The sequence below is a fragment of the Dromiciops gliroides genome, chromosome 1 (genome assembly GCF_019393635.1).
Source record: "Dromiciops gliroides isolate mDroGli1 chromosome 1, mDroGli1.pri, whole genome shotgun sequence".
Taxonomy (NCBI): Eukaryota; Metazoa; Chordata; class Mammalia; order Microbiotheria; family Microbiotheriidae; genus Dromiciops; species Dromiciops gliroides.
This window is the reverse complement of record NC_057861.1, coordinates 449,663,229-449,686,181: the sequence shown is the minus strand read 5'-3', so window position 1 is coordinate 449,686,181 and position 22,953 is coordinate 449,663,229. Positions and strand designations below refer to the sequence as shown.

The following is a 22,953-nucleotide window of genomic DNA, read 5'->3' as shown; positions in this document are numbered from 1 at the left end:
AAGTTTCTATGGTGACAAGGAAGATCAAAATATACACTCAGTAGAAGATAATAAAATCAAAGCTCCTACATTGAAAACTTCCAAGAAAAATATGAATTGGTCTTGGGCCATACAAGGGCTCAAAGAGGACTTTGAAAATAAAGTAAGAGAGGTAGAGAAAAAAATGGAAAGAGAAATGAGAATGATGCAAGAAAATCATGAAAAAAGTCAACAGCTTGGTAAAAGAGAAACAAACAAAAAAAATACTGAAGAAAATAACACCCTGAAAAACATACTAGGCTAAATGATAAAAGATGTAAAAAGGGGCAGCTAGGTAGCACAGTGGATAAAACACTGGACCTGGATTCAGGAGAACTGAGCTCAAATCTGGCCTCAGACACTTAACACTTACTAGCTGTTTGACCCTGGGCAAGTCACTTAACCCTCATTGTCCTGGAAAAAAAAAGGTACAAAAAGCCAACGAGGAAAAGAACGCCTTGAAAAGCCAAACTGGCCAAATGGAAAAGGTGGTACAAAAGCTCTCTGAAGAAAATAATTCCTTAAAAATTGGGATTTAACAAAGGGAAGCTAATGACTTTATGGAAAATCAAGAAACAATAAAGAAAAACCAAAAGAATGAAAAAAATAGAAAGCAATGTGAAATATCTCATTGGAAAAACAACTGACTTGGAAAATAGGTCCAGGAGAGGTAATTTGAAAATTGTTGAACTACCTGAAGTCATGATCAAGAAAAGATCCTAGACATCATCTTCTAAGAAATTCTCAGGGAAAATTGCCCTGATATTCTGGAATCATAAGGTAAAATAGAAATTGAAAGAATTTACCGATCCCCTCCTGAAAGAGATCCTAAAAGGAAAACTCCAAGGATTATTACAGCCAAATTCCAGAGCTCCCAAGTCAAGTAGAAAGTATTGTAAACAGCCAAAAAGAAACAATTCAAGTATTGTGGAGCCACAGTCAGGATAACACAAGATTTAGCAGCTTCTACATTAAATGATCAGAGGGCTTGTAATATGATATTCCAGAGGGCAAAGGAACTGGGATTACAACCAAGAATCACCTACCCAGGAATACTGAATATAATCCTTCAGGGGGAAAAATGGGAAATCAATGAGAGGACTTTCAGGCATTCTTGATGAAAAGACCTGAATGGAAAATTTTACTTTCAAATACAAGAACCTAGAGAAACATAAAAAAGGTAAACAGGAAAAAGAAATCATAAGGGGTATTAAAAGGTTAAACTGTTTACATTCCTACATGGGAAGATGATACTTATAACTCATTAGAACTGTCTCATTATTAAGACTGATGGGTGGAGTATATTTACAAAGAGGGCACAGGTGTGATTTGAATATGAAGAGATGATATCTTAAAAAAATAAATTTAAGGGGTTTGAGAAGAATGCACTGGGAGAAACGGAAAGGGAGACATGGAATGAGGTGAAGTATCTCACATAAAAGAAGCAAAAAAAAGCTTATACAGTGGAGGGGAAAAAGGGGAAGGTACTGGGTCGTGAGTTAACCTTACTCTCATCAGAATTGGCTCAAGGAGGGAATAACATACACACTCGATTGGGTATAGTAATCTATTTTACCCTGTAGGAAACTAGGAGGGGAAGAGGATGGGCGGAGGTGATAGAAGGGAGGGCAGATTGGGGGAGGGACAATCAGGAACAAAACACCTTTGAGGAGGGAAAGGGTGAAAGGAGATAGAGAATAAAGTAAATGACATGGGGAGGAAGTAGGATGGAGGGAAATTAGGGTTAGCTTCTAACTGTGAAAAAAAATTGAAGCAAGTTTGTCTGATAAAGGCCTCATTTCTCAAACACATACAGAACTGAGTCAAAGTTGATAAGAGCCATCCCCCATTTTACAAATGATCAAAATTTATGAATAGTTTTCAGATTACATAATCAAAGTTATCTATAGCCATATAAAAAAGTGCTCTCATTCACTATTGATTAGAGAGATGCAAGTCAAAACAATTCTGGGGTACTACCTCTTATCTATTGGAATGGATAATAGGACAGCAGAGGTAAATGGCAAATGTTGTAGGAAATATAGGGAAAATGAAACATTTAGCCACTGTTGGTGGAGTTGTAAACTGATTCAAACATTCTGTAGAGCAATTTGGAACTATGGTCAAGGGTTATAAAACCATGCATACTCTTTGACCTATTGATTCTACTTCTAGGTCAGTATCCAAAAAGAGATTTAAAAAAACCCAAAAGTTAAAGGACATATATGTACAAAAATATTTATGGCAATACTTTTCTAGTCCAAAGAATTCCAAATTGAGGAGATGCCCATCAATTGGGGAATGGCTAAACAAATTGTGAGATTATGATGGAATACTATTGTGCTATAAGAAATGATGAGCAGAAAAAAAAAGAAATGATGAGCAGAATGGTCTCAGAAAAACCTGGGAAGACTTATATGAGCTAATGCAAAGTGAGATGTACTGAATACAAAGTAACAGCAATATTGCAAGATGATTAGCTGTGAATGACTTGGCTATTCTCAGCAATGCAATGATCCAAGAAAACTCTGAAGGACTTATAAAAAATGTGATCCATCTCTAGAGAAAGAACTGATGGTATCTGAATACAGATTGGAGCATATTTTTTTTTAGTTTCTTTTTTCTTAAGTTTTCTTTGCTTTCTTCCACAACCTGACTAATGTGGAAATGTTTTTCATGACTACACATGTATACCTTATATTGAACAACTTGCATTCTTAAGGGTGGGGGGGTGCAGAGGGAGGGAGGAAGAGAATTTGGAACACAAGCTTTTAAAAATTGACATTAATTTTTTTTACATGTAATTGGTGGGTGGAAATAAAATTTGAAACAAATGAAAAAAAGAAAAGGGAAGGTGATAAATATAAAGAAAAGATAGAGAAAAATGTTATGAGAAATTTCACGGAGGAGAAGTCAAATTCAGATGACAGAATCAGGAAAAACTTCAAGGACAAAGTGGCACTTTAGTTGGATCTTAAAGGAAGGGAAAGACTGGTTGGATGGAGAGAAATTTCATTTCAGGTATTGGGGGGAATGTAGCAGACACAGGAGATGGGAAAGGACAAAATGAGAACAAGAGATAGAGAGTAATACAGTTTTTTTAAGGGGATGGGGCAATGAGGGTTAAGTGACATGCCCAGGGTCACACAACTAGCAAGTGTCAGATATCTGAGATCAGATTTGAACTCAGGTCCTCCTGAATCCAGGGCCGATGCTTTATCCACTGCACCAGCTAGCTGCCCCCAGAGAGTAATATAGTTTTATAGGAACATAGCATACATTAAAAGTGTGAATATGAGATAAGGTTGAGGTAGAGGTGAGGGAGCAGAGGATTCCAGGCATAGCAAACAGCAAGTGCAAAGGCATCCAAAAAAGAGAGGTGTAATGCTGTTTTTGAGAAAGTGTAAATATGGTGGAATTATAGTGTGTGGAGGAGAGGAAGGTATAAGAAATCTGGAAAGGTAGGAAAGGTCTTTCAATGAAAAAACAGAAGATTTGATATTTGATCCAGGATATGTTAGAGAGCCATCAGAGTTCACTGAGCAGGAATAACACATTTAAACCTATGCATTTAAAAAAAATCACCTTGTGGCAACTAAATAGAAAATGGATTGCAGTGGAGAAAGTCCTCTGAGGAAAGACTAGTTAGGAAGCTATTGTAATAATCCAGTTGAAGGATTACAAGACTTCTAGCTAAAACTGTGACCATATGAGTGGAGAGAAGTGAACAGATAAGAGAGATATTGTAAGAGTAGAAGAAAAAAAACAAGATTTGTCACTGGAATGAGAATATAGGGAAAATTAAGATTCTGAGATGACACCATGATTACGACTAGATGACTGAGAGGATGGTGCCCTTAAGAGTAGTAGGGAAATTCAGAAGTGAATTTTCAGGGAAAGATAATGAGGTCTGTTCTGGCCACAGGAATGCTAAGATGCATAAGTGATATCTTAAAGATGTTGGAGAAGGAGTTGGAAGTATATGATTGTAGCTCAGGGGAGAGTTTTGAGCTGGGTATATATAAAACTGGGGATCCTCTAGATTGAGGAAATTGAACCTATATAGCCATATTTCTCTTTATAGCCCAGTGAAGGTTATTAATGTCAGTGGGAAGGGGAATGAACTCAAGTGTAGAGAAGAGAGAATTATTAGCAGTTTAGGGAAGAAAATAAGACAGTCCAAAATAGATTTGAGGTAATGGTAGAAATGAAGAAACTGAGCACCTTTTGGTAAAATATTAAGGGAATAAGGGAGTGATAGAGATGAAAAGGTAGGAAACTAGTGAGAGGAATTTTAGAATTGAAGATTTTGGAGGTAGAAGAATTTTGTGTGATGGTGAGGTCTACCTTATAGTGAATTGCTTAAGAAGACTTGAAGTGGATGGAAGTTTTATGAATTGAGTTCTAAGCAGAATTTGAAATAGATCATCAAGGAGGATATTTAAGACTTGGAGGATGATAAACCAGATGCTAAAGTCATAGAGGGAAATGTAGAAATGTGCCCTGCAAGACAACAGAAGACAGTGATAAAGATTAGGAAAGGGTACCTAAAGTCTGATGGCACAAATTTCAAAGGAGGGATTGATTAGGAAGCGTGACAGAGCAAGGACTTGGAAATGGGGAGGTGGATTATATGGATCCCACCTTTAGGGAATCCTATAGAGAGAGGAGACAGGGGTAATGAAAAAAGGAGTCATCAGCCTTGGCTTCTACAGTCAAGTCAAGTCAACAAGCATTTATTAAACACCTCCTATATGCCAGGCACCTTGCTAAGCACTGGAGATAAAAAGAAAGGCAGAAACAGTCCTTGATCTTAAGGGGCTCATAGTATAATGGGAAGGTAACATTAAAATGGGATGAACAGGGACAGCTAGGTGGCACAGTGGATAGGGCACCAGCCCTGGAGTAAGTAATACCTGAGTTCAAATCTGGCCTCAGACACTTAACACTTACTAGCTGTGTGACCCTGGGCAAGTCACTTAACCCCAATTGCCTCACTTAAAAAAATGAGACGAACATACAACAGATATCAGGCCTACAGGAGAAAAACAAGTTTTAGCTCATTTGAGGAGGTGCAGGTGATACAAGGGGAAGATAAAAAAAATGAAGGAGGTTTGCTAACAATGGACTAGATATTCTAAGTGGGACAGCTGAGTCTGTGAGCAGAGGAATAGAGTTGCAAAGGGGGTGATGGGGACCTTGATGAGAATTGTCACAAGGAAGAATGAGCAGAGGGGACATTACATCAGCAGAACATCCTGGCTGCACCATCACTTCTCAACTCCAGTGTTCTAAAAACCCGTTCCTTATCTTTCCAAATTCCCCCAAACTAGCCCTCAATTTAAAAAGAAGCTCTGTTCAAGGCTCTAAAACCCTCTGTAAGTGGCTTAAGAGATGGGGTTGTTTCCATTCCCATTGTTAGGCAAGTTAGGGTAGGAGAAACCTGTATCCTGCTATAGGGAAGATGGAGTGGGAGGGGGTCTGAATTTCTCCTGGAACCACAAATAGGAACTCTAAAAATATTTTCCAGTAAAAGCATTGTTACACATGATAGTTGGGTTCTGTAATGCTGTTAACTGTACTCTAGTTACATTGTGCATTGAATAAGCTTTTGTGAACTGGGCTGAGACTCAAGCAACTAATAACATTGCTTCTATGGGAAAATGCACTTTGATTTCTGAAGAACCAATATACAAATTAATTTTGGACCATAAACTGTTCATCAAGTGGAGACTGACTGCAAAATTGTTTTGTTTTACTTAATTTGTGAAAAGGAATGTGATGGGAGGGAGGTAACACAGAAATATCCACAAACTTAAGATCATCATTTAGGTGTTTCCCACAATTTTATGTTAAAAAAGAGAATGATGAAAATGTTGAGATCAAGCAGACTCGTAGATAATGGCAGCTTTGAGTCACTGCTTAGACTATAAAGAATAGTGTAATTCATGTTATTTGCCTTTCTTGCAGTATAATAAAGGTTAAAATCCTTTTTTCCCTTCCAGATGATGATTTTTTTAAATGCAACATGGCTTCTTCTTAACAAGACACATTGAAGGATAAATATCTTCAATTTTAAATATGAAACCTATGAAATATGAGAAAAAAAGAAAAATCCAGATGGTGCTTGTCAATCACTATGGATGAATTTGAGGACATAATTATTCCCAAATTGAACAGTTGCAGCCAACAACAATCACTATATAATGTAAAATTGCTTCTCTTATTTATTTTTAAATATTTTACCTTTGGAGACTCATAATTTATCTTTGGGACCTCTTATTAACATGCTTTTTGATAGTTACACGATAAGAGAAAGAACAGGCTTAACAAAGAAAAGTTTGTCTTAAATGTAAAAAATCCATGCTGTGATTTTACTTTCAAAATTTTCTAATAATAGTGGAATATATGGGATAACTAAAAAAAAATTTTCTGTGGGAGGTGTGAAAGAATCAAGTTTACAGAGAAATCAATCGTTTTTGCTACTGCTAACCATGTGAATGTCTCCAGAGCCTGATAGATGGCCACCTGCCCAAGTTTAAATGGTAGGGCAGTGGGTAGGGAAGAAAGGGAGCACTAACAATTCATGACAGCATCATAGCAAAGGATGTTAATTGAATTGATTTTATTCTCTGCGTAGCAAAAGATCTATAGCTTGGAAAAACTGAGAAGAGAGGACAGAGGATTGGCAAGCATTCTTTTTGTGGCTCTGTAAAATTGTTCATAATTATATGGAAGGCTATTATTATATACAAGGCTCAGTTCATCTGCAGAAAGTGTAATAAATGATGGTAGGCCAGACCTGTTCCTACTGGGAAGAACTCAAATCATGCTAATGAACAATTTACTCATCTGATATATAAACCTTTCCTCTGAGGGGTCCTAGATATTTTTCTACTATTACTCCTTTGATCAATACATATCAGATGATGAGGCATCTTGGGGATAAACTACTGTCAAGCATATCTGTATCATGAAAAATGATCAAAATACAATTCAAATATAAAATATGCCTTTTGGTGAGGTGTTAGGATATGTTGAGTAAATGACCTTTCAGTAAGGGTGGTTCCATGGAATAAGACTCAGGATGCTGTTTTTGTCATTCAGCTCGTTTGATAATCATAACTGGCATAGCTCTACCTAAAACCTTTGGTTTGTTAAGGGCTAAAATTCTAGCTAGTCTGTCTAAAATATCTAATGAGTGGTCGCCAATAAATTATAAGCTTTAGCAAGAGTTAGACTTTTAAGCATTTATTAAGGAGAATAAGAATTTGGTAAAGAGAGAGAGAAAGGCCTAGATTCCTATCTATTAAAGGGAGAGCGCATTTCTAGCTCCCCTCTCCACCAGCGTCCTCAGGAAAGAGAGTGAGACTGAGCGCCAGTCTCTTCCTTCCTCCTCCCACTAGCCCGAGTCACTTCCTGACGCCAAAGAAGAGACTCCTGGTCTTGCCCTCAAAGACCTTCACTTCATGGGCAGAACTCTTCTACAGTAAGTCTCCAGCAGGTGGCGTCATTCCAATCATTACAGGTTTTTCACTGATTCAGTGAACAGTTAGTTTTTAGTTGTCCTAAAGGGTCCCAAAGATTCGAAGTTAAACTATATCACTGGTATAAGCACTCAGAGACTCTTTTTAGACCCTAGACATCTCGTTATTTTCACCTTTTGCTCTATTTACCTCAATGCTAACTTCCACCAAGCCACTGTCATCTTCTGATCTCTTCCACTGTGCCCTGTGGATTTCCCAATTCCTTGTTTCCTGAAGATTGGTGAAAGCCTAGGGTAAGGGTTAGACTCACTCTCTTCTCTTCTGTATCCTTCATATTGAAAATAACTGTGGTCTGATTTGAGTAGGTCTTCACTCAACTTCAGATACTTTGGCTAAACCTGGAGCATCTTCAGACATGTCAGGAATCAATTGACTGGGAATTCTGTTTGTGCCAGGCATTCAGACACATGATAGATAGATAGATAGATAGATAGATAGATAGATAGATAGATAGATAGATAGATAGATAGATAGATAGATAGATAGATAGATAGATAGAGATATGTATAGATATAGATATGTTGATATTATATATAATATATATGATATATATAGTGATATTATACACTTTTCTACATGATGAATGTTTCCTATACAATATATCATGCTGAGGTAATACCTACTAGTTTGGTTGCTCAATCAGGGGATTGAGTATTTTTTGGGGAGACCAGTATGTCCGGAATTCATTTCTCTATTTATTTTCCAACCACTGGGGTATGATACCAAACCTATTGCTTTGCAGTAGCTATAGGAATAAAAATTTATTAGCCAATTTTCAATGTTTTTTCTTTTATATATTCTTCATGGAACTATATTCTCACTTCACAATACTCTAAATATGTATTTTATGATGGTGCTATACATTTGAACTATTGTAATCAATTCTTTACAAGTCTTTTCATATTCATTCCTTACCTTTCCTCCAATTTGTCATTTATACCACTTTCAGAGATTCTTTTTTCCTTTTCATTGGTCTGGTCAAGTCACTTCTTTGCTCAAAAATCTTCTGTAGTTCTATATAGTTTAAGTAAAACTCCTCTGGTTGGCATTAATGAACCCCCTGTTTTTCCAGTCACTTCTCATATTATTCCCTTCTATATGTGGTCCAAAAGTAACATGTAATATTTTATATTGCAGTCATTGGTATTAGTGTCATAAGATTTTAAGCTCTTTGAGTGCAGGGACCTTGAAAAACAATACCTGGCATAAAATGGCCACTTAATAAAGGTTTGTTGTGTTCTAGGGTTTGCAATTTGAAATTTCTAGAGGGAAAACAATATCACATCAATTTGAAACTATTCCCCTTACATAAATGTTTTACATGTTGATTTAAGTTGTCTTTTTTAATTACAAGGCCACTTTCTAAAATAACTTAGGAATTGGAAATAATATATTGTTTCTGGCAATTTTCAACTTATCTATGAATATTTTAAATGTAACACACCAACTATGCTGGCCCCCGAAGCCTAGATATGTTATGTTTTCCCTATTCCTCAGGGTCCTCTGGTACTCTTAAGAAGGTTAGGGGTCTCCAGCCTCACCAATGGGGAGTTGTAGGGATGGATCCCCATAGTTCCAGTTAGGGACTAATAGTCAGATTCATTTTTACAAAGGAATATTTATTTTAATGATATAATAAAGCATATACATTTATATTCCACAATGTGTGGGAAGCAAAAATCATCCCTGAGCCAAACCACCAAAGTGTTTTGGGAAGGGAAGAAGATTAGATGCATTGTTTAATTCAATTCTTATTGAACATAGTGCCTGTTCCAAGTCTAAGACTCCTCATTTGGCTTCAAGTATCAGGTACTCTGGCTTCTCAGGGTTTCCCTTCTGGGCTGGCTGACAGCACCATCCCACCTGGAATCCTGGCTTCCAGGTAGTCTTAGATCGAACTCTTGGGTCTTCTAGGGAGCAGTGCCTAGAAACCAACAAAGAATAATTAAACAGAATAGAAACAAATACATCAGTGCATTTTCTCAGAACCACAGGGCCTAAAAAGAGAAGGTGGAAGGAGGTATTCTCCCTTTCCAGTTAAGTTCATGGTGCCCATATTGTGAACAAACAGTATAAGCTCTTTGCTCTCTGGTTGAAGCAGAAAAGAGAGCACATAAATAAGGCAGGACTGCCCCAGTTCTTCCAGTTTTAAAGCCTCTTCTGGCTATACAATCAGTCAAAGGAAGCTATTCCTACCTACTAGACAGGAGAACATAGAGAAAGGAAGGTGCTTCCATGGTAAGTGATCTGGGCATACACAAAATAAGGCCCTGGTACATAAATAATTAGTTCTTTAATGCCACAAGTATCAGTATTTCTAAATCTCTGTGATAATGGCATGGAACTTGAAGAATTTCAATTTGTTCTTGATTTATGGTTAAGCCAAGGCTTAAATAATTCACATTATGTAAGGATTAATTTCTTTATTACCCATTTTAATTTTATAAAAATATTTAAATAAAATTCTTAGAAATATACTAAATCAGTATGAGTCTTGAATAATTTTCTTTTCAAAATTGACCGACTGATATCATTTCTAAACTATTTATTGATGTATAATTTAAAATTTTCCAACAAAACAGCCACACATTTTTAGCAATTTAAAATTATTAAGCTTGCCACAAAATATTTATAGGACATATTCTAGAAGATAAATAAGATATGTTTTCAGTTTAGGGAGCTTATAATCTAAAAATTGACATGACAAGTAAGCATAAAACAACTTGAGGAATGACTGTTATCAGAGTTTGAGCAACAATTGAAAATCTCAGAGTAAGGTTATGAGGGAGTATTTATCAAGCTAGTTACCTCTGTTCTTTTGGATAAGATAGATACTTTGAAAAAATAACAAAGAAAAATAATGGAATGTTTCCTTTTCCAACATGATATTTATCCCATATTTTAAGTTACCTTCCAGGAGAGCAATTTGGAACTGTATCCAAAAGGCTATAAAACTATGCATACCCTTTGACTTAGCAATACTCCTATTAGGTCCATGTCCCAAAGAGATCATAAAAAAGAGAAAAGGACCTACATGTACAAAAATATAGCAGCTCTTTTTGTGGTGGCAAAGAATTGGAAACTGAGCAGATGCCCATTAATTGGGGAATGGCTGAACAAGTTGTGCTTTTATGAACGTAATGGAATACTATTGTGCTGTAAGAAATGATAAGCAGGTGGATTTCAGAACAATCTGGAAAGACTTACATGAACTGATGCTAAGCAAAGCAAGCAGAACCAAGAGAACATTGTACACAGTAATAGCAATATTGTGTGATGATCAACTGTGATAGACTTAGCTCTTCTCAACATTACAATGATCCAAGACAATTCAAAAGACTCATGACAGAAAATGCTCTCCACATCCAGAAAAAGAACTATGGAATCTGAATGCAGATTGAAACATACTAGTTTCACTTTTTTATTGTTTTTGTTTGTTTGTACAGTTTTCTCTTAAATTTATGCCAATTATTTCTTGTGGTTTTCCCCTTTTGTTCTTATTTTTTCTCTCACAGCATCACTAATATGGAAATATCTTTAATATGATTGTAATGTATAACCTGTATCAGATGGATTGATGTCTTCTGGTGGGGGGGTGAAGGGAGGGAGGGAGAAGAATTTGAAACTCAAAATCTTACAAAAAATGAATGTTGAAAACTAGCTGTACATGTAATTGAAAAAATAAAATAAAATACTATTCATTTTTAAAAAATAAAGTTATCTACTATTTTGAAAGATATATCTCTAGACCAATTAGCCCAGAAAGCCAAATTAAGACCAATCGAAAATTAAAAGTTGTAAGAGTTAATTTTAACTCTGCTACTGAAGGCAAATCACTTAACCTGCAACTCAATTTCTTCATCTATAGAGCGAGACCCATGGAATGACATTGTTATGAAAGCAAACCAACACTAAAGTGATTGGTGTTAACAGATTCAAGCAAAAGAAGAATCTCATAATCCTTCATCTTAAAACCCAAATGAAACAAATTACTTTTGAAAGGCAATGGGTTTCAATTTCATTTAGTTGAAATACCACCAGGTAAATAAACTTACTTTCTGCTAGTTTGCACTGAAGGATTCCAGAAAAGTAGTAGGACCTGCACCACTAAAGCAGCAAAGAAGAGGCCCAAGTTTCAAGATCCTGGGAACAACTATGTTGATCTAAAGACCAGAGAGTAAAAATACTATCTTTGGTTAATAAATATTTAAATATACCATTTTAGATTTAAACGATATAAAACACTTGAATGTCATCATTTTCCCCGCCAATACAAACCATTTTGCTACTTGGTAGCTGACTAAGAGATAGTTGATTGGGTCATAACATCCTAGATGTAGAGGTGGAAGAGATCTAGAACAGCATCAAGTCCAATACTCTTATTTTAGAGATGAGAAAACTGAGGCTGAGAGAAATACAATAACTTGTCCAGTGTCACATAGCTGATAAGTATCTTAGGCATGATTTGAAATGAGGTCTTCCAGACTCCAAGTTTAGTACTCTGTTTTCTCCACAAGTTTGCATGTTTCCAGGGATATTTAACAATAATGACAAGTTTATTAGGCTCCAGTGGCAAGGGCTCACCTGTGTAAGAGAGTTCTAAGGCTAGCACCTAACATATGTAACTTGCTGATTATACAGCAGTGACAAATGTCAGTGAACTGGACAAACCAAATTTGAAGGTCTGATTTTTATCAGCTCACCTTCACGTGGGGAAATATAAGGCTAAATCTGGGGTCCAGAGAATTCTTAGTCTTTTTCTCAGCACTGGGGTAGACTATGTTAACTGATTTGTAGCCCCCTTAATCCTTACCCAGCAGCAAAGGCAAGCATTAGCTAGTGCCAGGCCTGGAGGGAGAAAGACTCATCTTTCTGAGTTTGTATCCAGTCTTGGGCACTATCTGTGTGACCATGGGCAAGTCACAACCCTGTTTGCTTCACTTTCTCATCTGTAAAATGAGCTGGGAAAGGAAATGGCAAACCACTCCACTCCGGAGTCTTTGCCAGTAAAACCTCCCAAAAAGGGGTCAGAATCAGAGATGACTGAAAAAAATGACTGAACTAATCCTTACCCACCACAACCCCTTGATTCTGCCAACACACATAATTCAAAAGAAATCATAATTAGAAAAACAGGGAAGGACTGCCACCATCCCTTAAAAATGCCAGGAGATTTCTCCAAAGACGGCACCAAAGGTTAGAGGAAAATAGAAGAGAGAAAGGACTTCAAATAAAAACCCACAGAGAAATTTTCCCAAACTAACCCCAGCAACTGCAGCTAGACTCAAGTCAAACAAAGCCTGTGTTGTGCAGAAGACATTAAAACAAACACATGTACAACATTGATAAGCATTTTGCTTATAGGGGGGAGGTGGGGGAGAGAAGCTAAGACTTATAGTCTAATCTTTTTGATGAAAACATATTTCCCTTCCCCCCCCACCAATATAAGGCAGTGCACAACATGCTCATTTCTATCTTCTTTGTTTTCATCCCAAAGCCAGAAGATCAAAGAGTGAGTAAAACCTCCCTGCTATAGAAGGTCATTACAAAACTAAATGCAGCAATTCGAAGTGGAAAATAGAATGAATGCCAAGGAGATGTTTAATGAAGTAACATTCGAGATGTATTCTTTGAAGAACATTTGCCGAATCATTTGATTGCTTTAGAACACATGGAGAACAATGTGTCCTACAAAGCACTAACACTGACTGATGCTTACTTTTGTTGAAATGCTGCCAAACCACTGGGAATCACAAGTATATTTGACATAGAATTTCCTAATATGGTGGAAATATTCATGAGTGTTTTGCATAGAAAAATGGTATTAAAAATTTACCTTTCTTTTCTTGGGCCTAATTAAATGTCCAATGTGCAAAACATTTACTTGAAAAATAATTTGAAGCACTACTTTCCAAAGCATTGACAAACTTTGGATGGTAATGTAAGAGATTAACATAATGCATCCCATTAGCTATTGAGATCTTTCATTTTGTTATTATTTTTAATGAAGACATTCATAGATCAGGAACAAATAGAAAATATAAAGAATTCTTAGAAACTGTCAATATCACACACACACATTGACTTCATTCAAAAGGGATAGGCTGGGGGCAGCTAGGTGGTGCAGTGGATAAAGCACCAGTCCTGGATTCAGGAGGACCTGAGTTCAAATCCAACCTCAGACACTTGACACTTGCTAGCTGTGTGACCCTGGGCAAGTCACTTAACCCCCATTACCCTGCCAAAAAAAAAAAAAGAAAGAAAGAAAGAAAAAGGGATAGGCTATTGAGCTAGACGGCTTCAGTATAGAGGCTCCAGTGCTTGCTTTTCAAGAAGGAATATAATGACCCACCAGAGAGCTGCTCTTTCAGTCAGATTGACCATTCTTAGAAAGAACAGCAATCCTCCAGTGATACATCAGGAACTACTCTCTCACTGGTGTACCCAGGGCTGGGTGTCCATGTGGTTCTAACCAGTCTAGTCCATTCATGACTTTTGACTGAGGAAAAAGAAGGAAATATTTAGGGATCAAAGTAGTTATGGCTATTTCAAGTCAAGTGAACAAGTATTGCTATTTCAAGTCAAGTGAACAAGCACTTATCAAGCACCTACAATATGTCAGTGAGTAATAGGGATATAGAAAAAAGGCAAATAACAGTCCCTGCTCCCAAGGAGCTCACAGTCAAATGAGGGAGACAGCATGCAAACAACTGTGTATAAACAAGACACATAGAGGATAAATTGGAGATGATCTCAGAGGGAAGGGCCTAAGATTAAGGAAGAAGTGGAATGGCAGCTAGGTACAACAATGCATAAAGCATTGGACCTGAAGTCAACCTGATTTCAACTACAGACTCAGACAATTACTGTGTGATCCTAGGCAAGTCACTTTGCCTCTGTCCGCTTCTGTTTCTGCATTTGTAAACACCTATAGCAACAGTATCTACCTCCCAGGGTTATTGTGAGAATAAAATGATATAATAGTTATAAAGTGCTCTTCAAACTTTACAATACTGGTTATTACTACTATGATAATTTTAAGACTTAGGAAATTGTGCTGGCTTCCTTTCTGAGACTTTTCTGAGGAAATATTTTGGTATATCCACTGAAAACTAATTCTATAGGAACATAGATTTAGAACTGGAAGGAACCTTGGAAATCAAGGCGATCAAAAGTCTCTAAGCTTAAATCTAAGCCCTTCCACTGTTAACTTATGTAAATTCTACCTGGGTGAAAGTCTAAGGAGTTTATCGATGTAAATAAGCCACCAGTTGATGGTGGTTTGGGGGCACAGTAATCCATGATAACCATTTGCTTAAGTGAAGAGCAGAAGTCATACCTACATCTGTTGTTGTTCAGTCTTTCAATAGTGTCCAACTCTATGTGATCCCATGGACTTCGGTTCATGTGTTTTCTTGGAAAGGATACTGGAGTGGTCTGCCATTTCTTTTTGCAGTCTCCATTTAACAAATGAGGAACTGAGGCAAATAGGAATTAAGTGACTTACCCAGGATCACACAGCTAGCAAGTGTCTGAGGCTATATTTGAATTCAGATCTTCCTAACTGCAGACCCATTCCTCTCTCCACTTTACCACCTAGTTGACCCAATAAATACATGCATATACATATATACATACAAACAATATTTCATCACATTGGATTGAGAACCAGAGAAGTTGTTACTTGCCAAGATCAAACAAGTCGTGACAATAGACATTCGTCATGCACGTGAAATCTCATCATCCTTCAAGATCACATCAACTCTGAAACTCATACCTCTTCGATACTCCCTGCCCCTACCACTGAAATAACTGGATTCCTGCCCCTTGGAAGCTGAGGGGGATTTCAAAAGGTGAGGGTGGTGGGTTTGGGGAGTGAGAGGTAGGAAGTGGGATTTTAGAAATAGAGACCACCATAATGAAAGGTTGAAAATGTGAATATCAAATTAAAGTATTTAATAAGTCTTAGAACATATGAAAACCACATAACTCCTTGTGTTGTTTTTAATATTTCTTGCAAAAAATTTTTTGGAAAAAATACCCCACTTAAAATGTGTGGACAAAAGGGCACTTGCAATTGCCAATTCAGACCCAAGAGATCCACTACACTGACCTTTACTGACGGAAGGTTTGAGTAGCTCACCTGTAAATACTGGTGATCATGCCTGTTTAAGGAATTTCCTGTGGGACTTCTATGGATATCTGCTTGTATAAATACTCCTTCCTAATGGCAATTTTTTAAATAAGGCTTTGTCTTGCCTAATGAAACGAAAGTATTCCCTCTCCTCTCATTCATAAGAACCTGTCTAAAGGGGTGGAAACCTTCACCCCAATTAATGTAATCCCCAAATGCCCAGACAAATAGATTGCATCAGTCATCAATCTAATCAACCAATCAATAGATTAAGGGTCTAACTGTGTTTGAATAAGTCCTTAATCAATTTGGAAGAAGTTAAGCTTCATAGGTATAGACAGATGGTGCCACATAGTATCCTTCTGTGACTGGTTAAAAGAATTAGACACACCTCTAGGGCTGTATATTGTATTGCAAGCCAATTCAAAATAGTACATTCCAGTATGTTGAGTCAAGTCTTGGTCTAATGAAGTGGTGAAGGAATCCAGAGAAGGAATTGCCCTGTAGGGAAGATTGAGTTTTCTTCCTCTCCATCTCCCCTTGACTAGGTAATCTTTTAGTCTTTTTTCAGTACTGTCTTACTGAAACTCTTTGTGATCCCTGTTGGGGTTTTCTTGGCAAAGATACTTCGTGGTTTACCATTTCCTTTTCCAGCTCATTTTACACATGAGGAAATTGAGGCAAATGGAGTTAAGGGATTTGCCTAGGGTCACACAGGTAGTAAGTGCCTTGAGCCTGGAGTTGAATTCAGGTCTTCCCATCTCTAGGTCCAGCACTCTATCCACAGTACCACCTAGCTGGCAAAATAGTAACTTTATACATGTCAAAATGTCAGATGTGCTAGGTTTCCTATCAGCAAAAGCAGCAGTTTCCTTGGAATGGCAATGGCTGATGGCAGCTTGTATATTGGGAGCTGAAAGAAAATGCTACAAGGACAAACAATATGCTACAAGGAGAGCTACCTTTAGAACTCGACAAAGGCCCAGCAGAGAGTAATACCCAAGCAGAGGCTTACTGGAAAAATTTGTTTAACAACCAGAGCTGGTTGAGTAAGGGGAAAATATAGGCAAGACTTTCAAGTTTAATCTTCAGTGGAACATTCTTTCCATCTTTTTCTTAAGTCTAGACAATCAATAAAACAATATATAAAGTTCTGGTTTATAGTATTTTCTGATTTCTAAGATGTAAATGTTCAAACTGAAAACTTAACAATCAGCTCTGTTGAAGTGGTATAAGCTGGCTCCAGCACATCACCACCAGGAGAAGTTCACAAGGATTCTTTGAAGGGAGAAAAGGATTTCTCCTAACCAGGTCACAAAAACTGTGACTATAAACTTTGTCACATGTGTTCTCCAAGTTTAAGCCTATTCTTTTGTGGAGTTTCTATGTGAAAGGATGAGAGCACCCACTGTTTGGAGGCAATTTCTGTTGTAATTGTTTTTGCTATACCTGCTTATTAAGTACCCTTTCTTTTCTTTTCTTTTCTTTCTTTCTTTTTTTTTTTTTTTTAGTGAGGCAATTGGGGTTAAGTGACTTGCCCAGGGTCACACAGATAGTAAGTGTTAAGTGTCTGAGGCCGGGTTTGAACTCAGGTACTCCTGACTCCAGGGCTGGTGCTCTATCCACTGCGCCACCTAGCTGCCCTTAAGTACCCTTTCTAAAAACTAAGTCTAGTTGACAATCAATGGGGAAAAGACCAATAAGCAAAAGTACTGGAAAATCCCCAGCTCCCCAGGGTTAACTCCAGCTGCTCTCTAGGGACCTAGCTTCCCAAAGTATATAGGAATTGGGGCAGTAGATTCAGAGAGGATGGTATACAACATAAATTTTGACTAAGGCATACAGACTAATCATGTCAAGGGCTCCCATCTCTAAAATAATGAACAATCAAAAGGGTAAAGGTCTCAAAGTGAAGATCCAGAAGCTTTAAGTGAAGGTAGTGTCCTTTTCCCCCACCAGGTAAAATGCCAGAGAGCTGAAAGTAGCAATAGAGAAGGATTCAGAGACAACAACTGAGAAGTATAAAAGAATAGAGGTAGACACATAGTGTCTAGCATCCTTCCATAGACCTAGAAGTTGAACATTCTGAGAAACTGAATTGGCACATATCAGGGAGCCAAAGGTTGCTCTGTCTTATTAGGATAAGCTGGGGAGTGTTTTCTTATTCCTGAATAAAAGTGGAATTAAAGAATGTAAGGGGATGCATAGTGCTATTTTTGTGTTAAAGCAAGTGCAAGGTTTCATTATTAAGGAGATCCCACAGGTGAGGGTGTCTAATCACTTCCATTCATGTTGCTGAAGCTGGATAGAATATTTGTTGCTCATTACCCAAGAGCTATGAACTAGATTCCTTGCCACTTCACACACATAATTAAAAAATTCTTTGTTCATTTGATTTCTTTTTATAGACAGCCAATCAATAAATATTAAGTGCCTACTATGTGTCAGGCACTGTACTAAGTGCTGAAAGGTAAAAGAGACCCTGCTCTCAAGAAACTCACAGTCTAATGGGGAAAACAATATGCAAATAATGAGAAACAAGCTACATATAGGACAAAATAAAAGAGACAAGACATTAGAATTAAGATTTAATTGAAGGAAACATTAAAAAGAAAAATATATTATGACTTCAATTCTTTCTTTTTATGTGTATTATGAGGGAATGGGAATTTTTTATAAATTCACTATTGCAAAATTTGATACAAGAAAATCAACCTTGCTCAAAAAATTCTTCAAAATTACTTTTAAGAGAGTCATTTTCCATAGATCATTTTCAGCAGATCTTATGATATAGGTCTTTTAATATGAGCTACAAAGTCTCATTAGAACATTATAAATTATTTATCTTAGAAAAAACACATTTAAGTCAGAAACAAAACTTCTATTAGTTTATATAACTCAGCAGTACGTTAAAAATAGCATAATGCATGCTATTGAAAGAGAAATGCATATGTGCCCTCAAAGAACAATTTTTAGTCAGTTTCACATTAAACATTGAAAACAAAAGTTGACTTATCTTAAAATAAGCTAGTCACTACATTACTCAGCTACAAGCAAATGTTTAGTTTGTAAATAAGGATGAACAAACAATGCTTGAATATGTAGTTCATCAAAATCACAACAAGAAACCAAATATTCTGAATGTATAAAAATTCCATGTTTATTTAATATCTATTACATAGCTGGCTCATTGAAACCAGACTGTAGAGACAAATAACGTTTCTGATGAATGTAAACATAATCATATAGTTGAAAATCATCCTGCATTTTCACATGAATAAAGATGTCATTAGGCAAGAGTTTCAACTAGGAAAGACCTTTGAATTTATGTGACATCTCTCAAGGCTCCAACACAGCAATATTATTGACTAGATCTTCAAAGGGCCAGACACCAGATAGGCAGCTCATCAATGAGAAATTCATTCACCTTCCTTCAGTGTTTGGCTGCTCTTGACTATTGCCTCAAAGATACAGCATCCACATTGGCTGCTGGCAATGCCACAGATGCATTCTTGGAGCCCATGTCTAGAGTTCATGATTGGCCTACCAAGGCCCAGGAACAAAGAGCAAATGTTAAAGCAATAGCGAGAATGTCAGCCCTTAGAAGAGGAGGGATGCACACTTGCTCCTCTTTTAAACTTACTTTGTTGGTATTGAATAGCCTCAGCCGAAATAAGGCTTCTGACCTCCTTTTTGAATATCTTTGTGGCTGCTTAGCCTTGAGGACAATGATTACTAATTTAGCTACCCATCTTGAACATCTCCACACAATTCTATTAAACTTCTAAAAAGAATGTTAGTTATCTTGCAATTAAGTTAAAAAATATGCCATCCAACTAAAATTATTTACTCACATAAAGTGTTCAAGTTAGCAAAAGAAACATCAGCATTTTTTATTGTTGTTATTTCCATAGCAGTAAATATTACGTCATTTGGCACATGGATGAACTATTTTAAAGGCCTGTCTGGAAAGACCTAAATTGAATTAGCTACCAGAAAACCATATGTAGGTTTTTCTGAACAATATTATCTCACTAAATAATATTATGTTATATAAGTAATGTATTATATAAGGTATATAGCACAGGGCTTTGCATATATTAAGTTTTTAATAAATGTTTTAAAAATTAATTCATAACCAAATCCCACTATGAAGCTGTAAAATTTCACTAATATGATTCAATCAATTGCCCAATGATAGAAGGTACAGTGGATAAAGTCCTGGGCCTAGAGTCAGGAAAACTCATCTCTGTGAGTTCAAAATTGGCTTCAGACACTTACCAGCTATGTGATCCTGGGCAAGTTGCTTAAGCCTGTTTTCCTCAGTTTCCTCATCTGTAAAATGAACTGGAGAAAGAAATGACAAATCACTCCAGTATCTGCCAAGAAAACCCCAAATGAGGTCACAAAGAATTAGGCATAACTCAAAAATAACTGAACAAGCAAAACAAGTTAGTCCTATGGAACTAAATTATCTCAAAACATTATTTTGATTAAACTAGGTTCTGATGGAACTGATTTGTGATGTTACATCAGGAATGCCTGTACCATGAAAGAGCAGATGAAGTCTAGGATAGGAATGCAGGATGACAGAAGCATCACCTAGAGATCATAAGGAAAAGAAAAGGCAATTTGTTTAAAAATGTTTAGCAAGTTTAAAAAAACACCTTATTCCTTCTTCTTAGGCAAGGAACTTGCCCTGACACAGGGTGGACCTAAGGAACCTCTTTCCCTTCTCTATGATCAGACTTCATTTTCTTTTGACTTAACAGTCTGAACCACATCATGGTGAGCAGAGCTGAGGGGCAAATAAATGCTCCCTACCAGATAAAAAACTTTATGACCATAGAGCTATGGACACCTTTATATCCCTCCAAAAGCCTTCCGCAGTTACTGGGGTTCTTTTGGATACTTGATAAATGTTTTTTGATTGACTCAGTGAATGACCAGATAGATCCCTACTTTCCTTACTATTGGATCTAATGTAGCTAAAATGAAATTGGAAATAGGTAACCTGGGGGGAAAATCTTTGCAGCAAGTTTCTCTGATAAATATTTAATTTCCAAGATATATAAGGGCAATTCAAATTATTTAGACTAAAAGTCATTCTCCAATAAAGGGTCAAGAAATATGAATAGTCAGTTTTCAAAAGAAGAAATCCATGTTATCAACAAGCACATGAAAAAATATCCTAAATCATTGATAGATGAAGAAATTAAATTTAAATAAATTTACAGGTTCAAACTCATGCCTATCAAATTGGCAAAGATAATAAAAGAGGAAAATAAGCATTGAAGGGACTAGGAGAAAATGAGCACACTAGTACACTATTGGTGGATCTGTGAATTGGTCCATCCATTCTTGAAAATAATTTGGAACTATACCCCGATACCTACATAATTGTGTATGATCCTTCTCTCCATTATACCACTATTAATTAGGCCTATATCACAAAGAGATCTATTAAAGGGGAAAAGGACCTATATGTACAAAAATATTTATAGCAGTTCTTTTCATGGTAATAAGAAATTGAAAACTAAGGGGGTATCCTCTTATTTAGAAAGAGCTGAACAAATTGTGGTATATGAATGTAAGGGAATATTATTGTGCTAAAAGAAATTGTGAAATAGACAGTTTCAGAGGAACCTGGGAAGACTTTATGAACTGATGCAAATGCAGTGAGCAGAACTAGAAGAACAATTGTTGCAATGATAACAACATCAGAGAGAGAAATAATTTTAAAAGACTTTACAACTCTGATCATGCAGTGAAAAAGAAAAAAAAAATTGTCCAGGAGATACGTAGGAGCTAAAGCTACTATATCATAGATTCAAGTCTATCCCTGATTGAGAAGTTTGATTCCTTCTTTTGTTATACCCTTGTCTCTGCAACTTAGAGCTATAATATCAGAATAATGTCTGCTTCTATAATATGACTGCAAAATCTCCCCTTTCCCTAAACTTTTTAAGAGAAGCCAATAAAAAAATAAACTATCATTAGTCATTTAAAACAAGCAGGTCAGACAGCCCAATACAACACAAATGCAATATGGTTTTTCCCTGGTGAGTGGGGTTACAAATAGGACAGCTAAAGCTAAGTCCAAAAGCTCAGGTGAGAAGGCACTCACACATTTTTCTGTCTTTTTTTGTCATCCCCTCTTTCCGAGTCTCTGTAAGGTAAGAAATGGGGGATGGGGGCACAACAAGAATGAGGTTACAGAGATGAAAGATAAAAATGGCCCAAGTGTGGGTTGAAGAAGAAAAGATGGTCTTGAGAAATTCTAGAAATGAAGGAGAAAAAAAATTTTAAGTGACCAAATTGGCCAGCAGCTAAATGTGGGAGGAAGGGAGGCAAATGTCAAACGTATGAGCTTGGAAGGCTAGAAAAATAATAGCACTGGCACTTCCAACTGGGATACAATATGTGAAGAGCAAAGCAGGGGGCAATAAACACATTTCTCAATAGGCCAAAAGAGCTAAAAATAGAGCTCACGTCCTCTTCTTCCTCCTCCTCCCAAGGCCCATGCCTTGATCCCTAGAATACATTTTGTGAAATGTTAAAATTAACAATCATGTTAATATAGGGCTTTGATGAAAAACTAAAATTGCTTTGCCTTAACTGTCACCTTCTTTCTTCATTTTACTTCTTATGAGGAATTGTGCTGAGGATAAATAGCCAGTCACAAAACCTGTTACTGTTGCTTACACAACAGTGCATGCTCAAACAAAAGGTGGAATGCCTCCATTAGAAAATATTGAGAATATGTACACACAATTGAAAGCTTCCTGACTGCTCTCTCTTTGGAAGGGGGGGGGGAATCTTGGTTTTATTTGCAATTTTGGACAAAATGTTTTCTTAAATTTAAATTTAATTTATTCATTTATTTTATTTGCCTCATTTATTATTTATTTGATTGCTTTTAATTATTTATTATTTTGTTTAATTCAGTATTTTATTTTTATTTCCTTGAATGTGCCTACATGGTACATATAAAAGAGATCTGTGAACAAGAATAAGTGTTTGCATGTGCTCACTCAAAAATGAAAAGCCAGTCCATCTCAGCTCCTACCCTTAGAACAATAACAAATGGACCAAGGATTTGCCTTTGGGGTTCCCCTTACCTTGCTGACATCCAATACCAAATGGCTTGCTTCCTGATCTCTGCCCTGTTTCCTTGGACAAGTACTTAACTGAAGAGAGGAGAGGCAGGGCTAAGACAGACCTGGAAACATTCCTCGAGCTATTCCCTGGATG

General features: G+C 36.7%; 1 long non-coding RNA gene across 1 annotated transcript; it reads right to left on the bottom strand.

Annotated features, from left to right (window-relative positions):
- Positions 1-9,215: 9,215 nt before the first annotated feature.
- LOC122734802 lies at positions 9,216-20,038 on the bottom strand. Its single transcript, XR_006354077.1, has 3 exons — positions 19,981-20,038; positions 11,621-11,728; positions 9,216-9,489 (listed from the first exon to the last, which is right to left on the bottom strand). It is a non-coding gene; the product is annotated as an uncharacterized LOC122734802 (long non-coding RNA).
- Between the last annotated feature and the right edge of the window lie 2,915 nt (positions 20,039-22,953).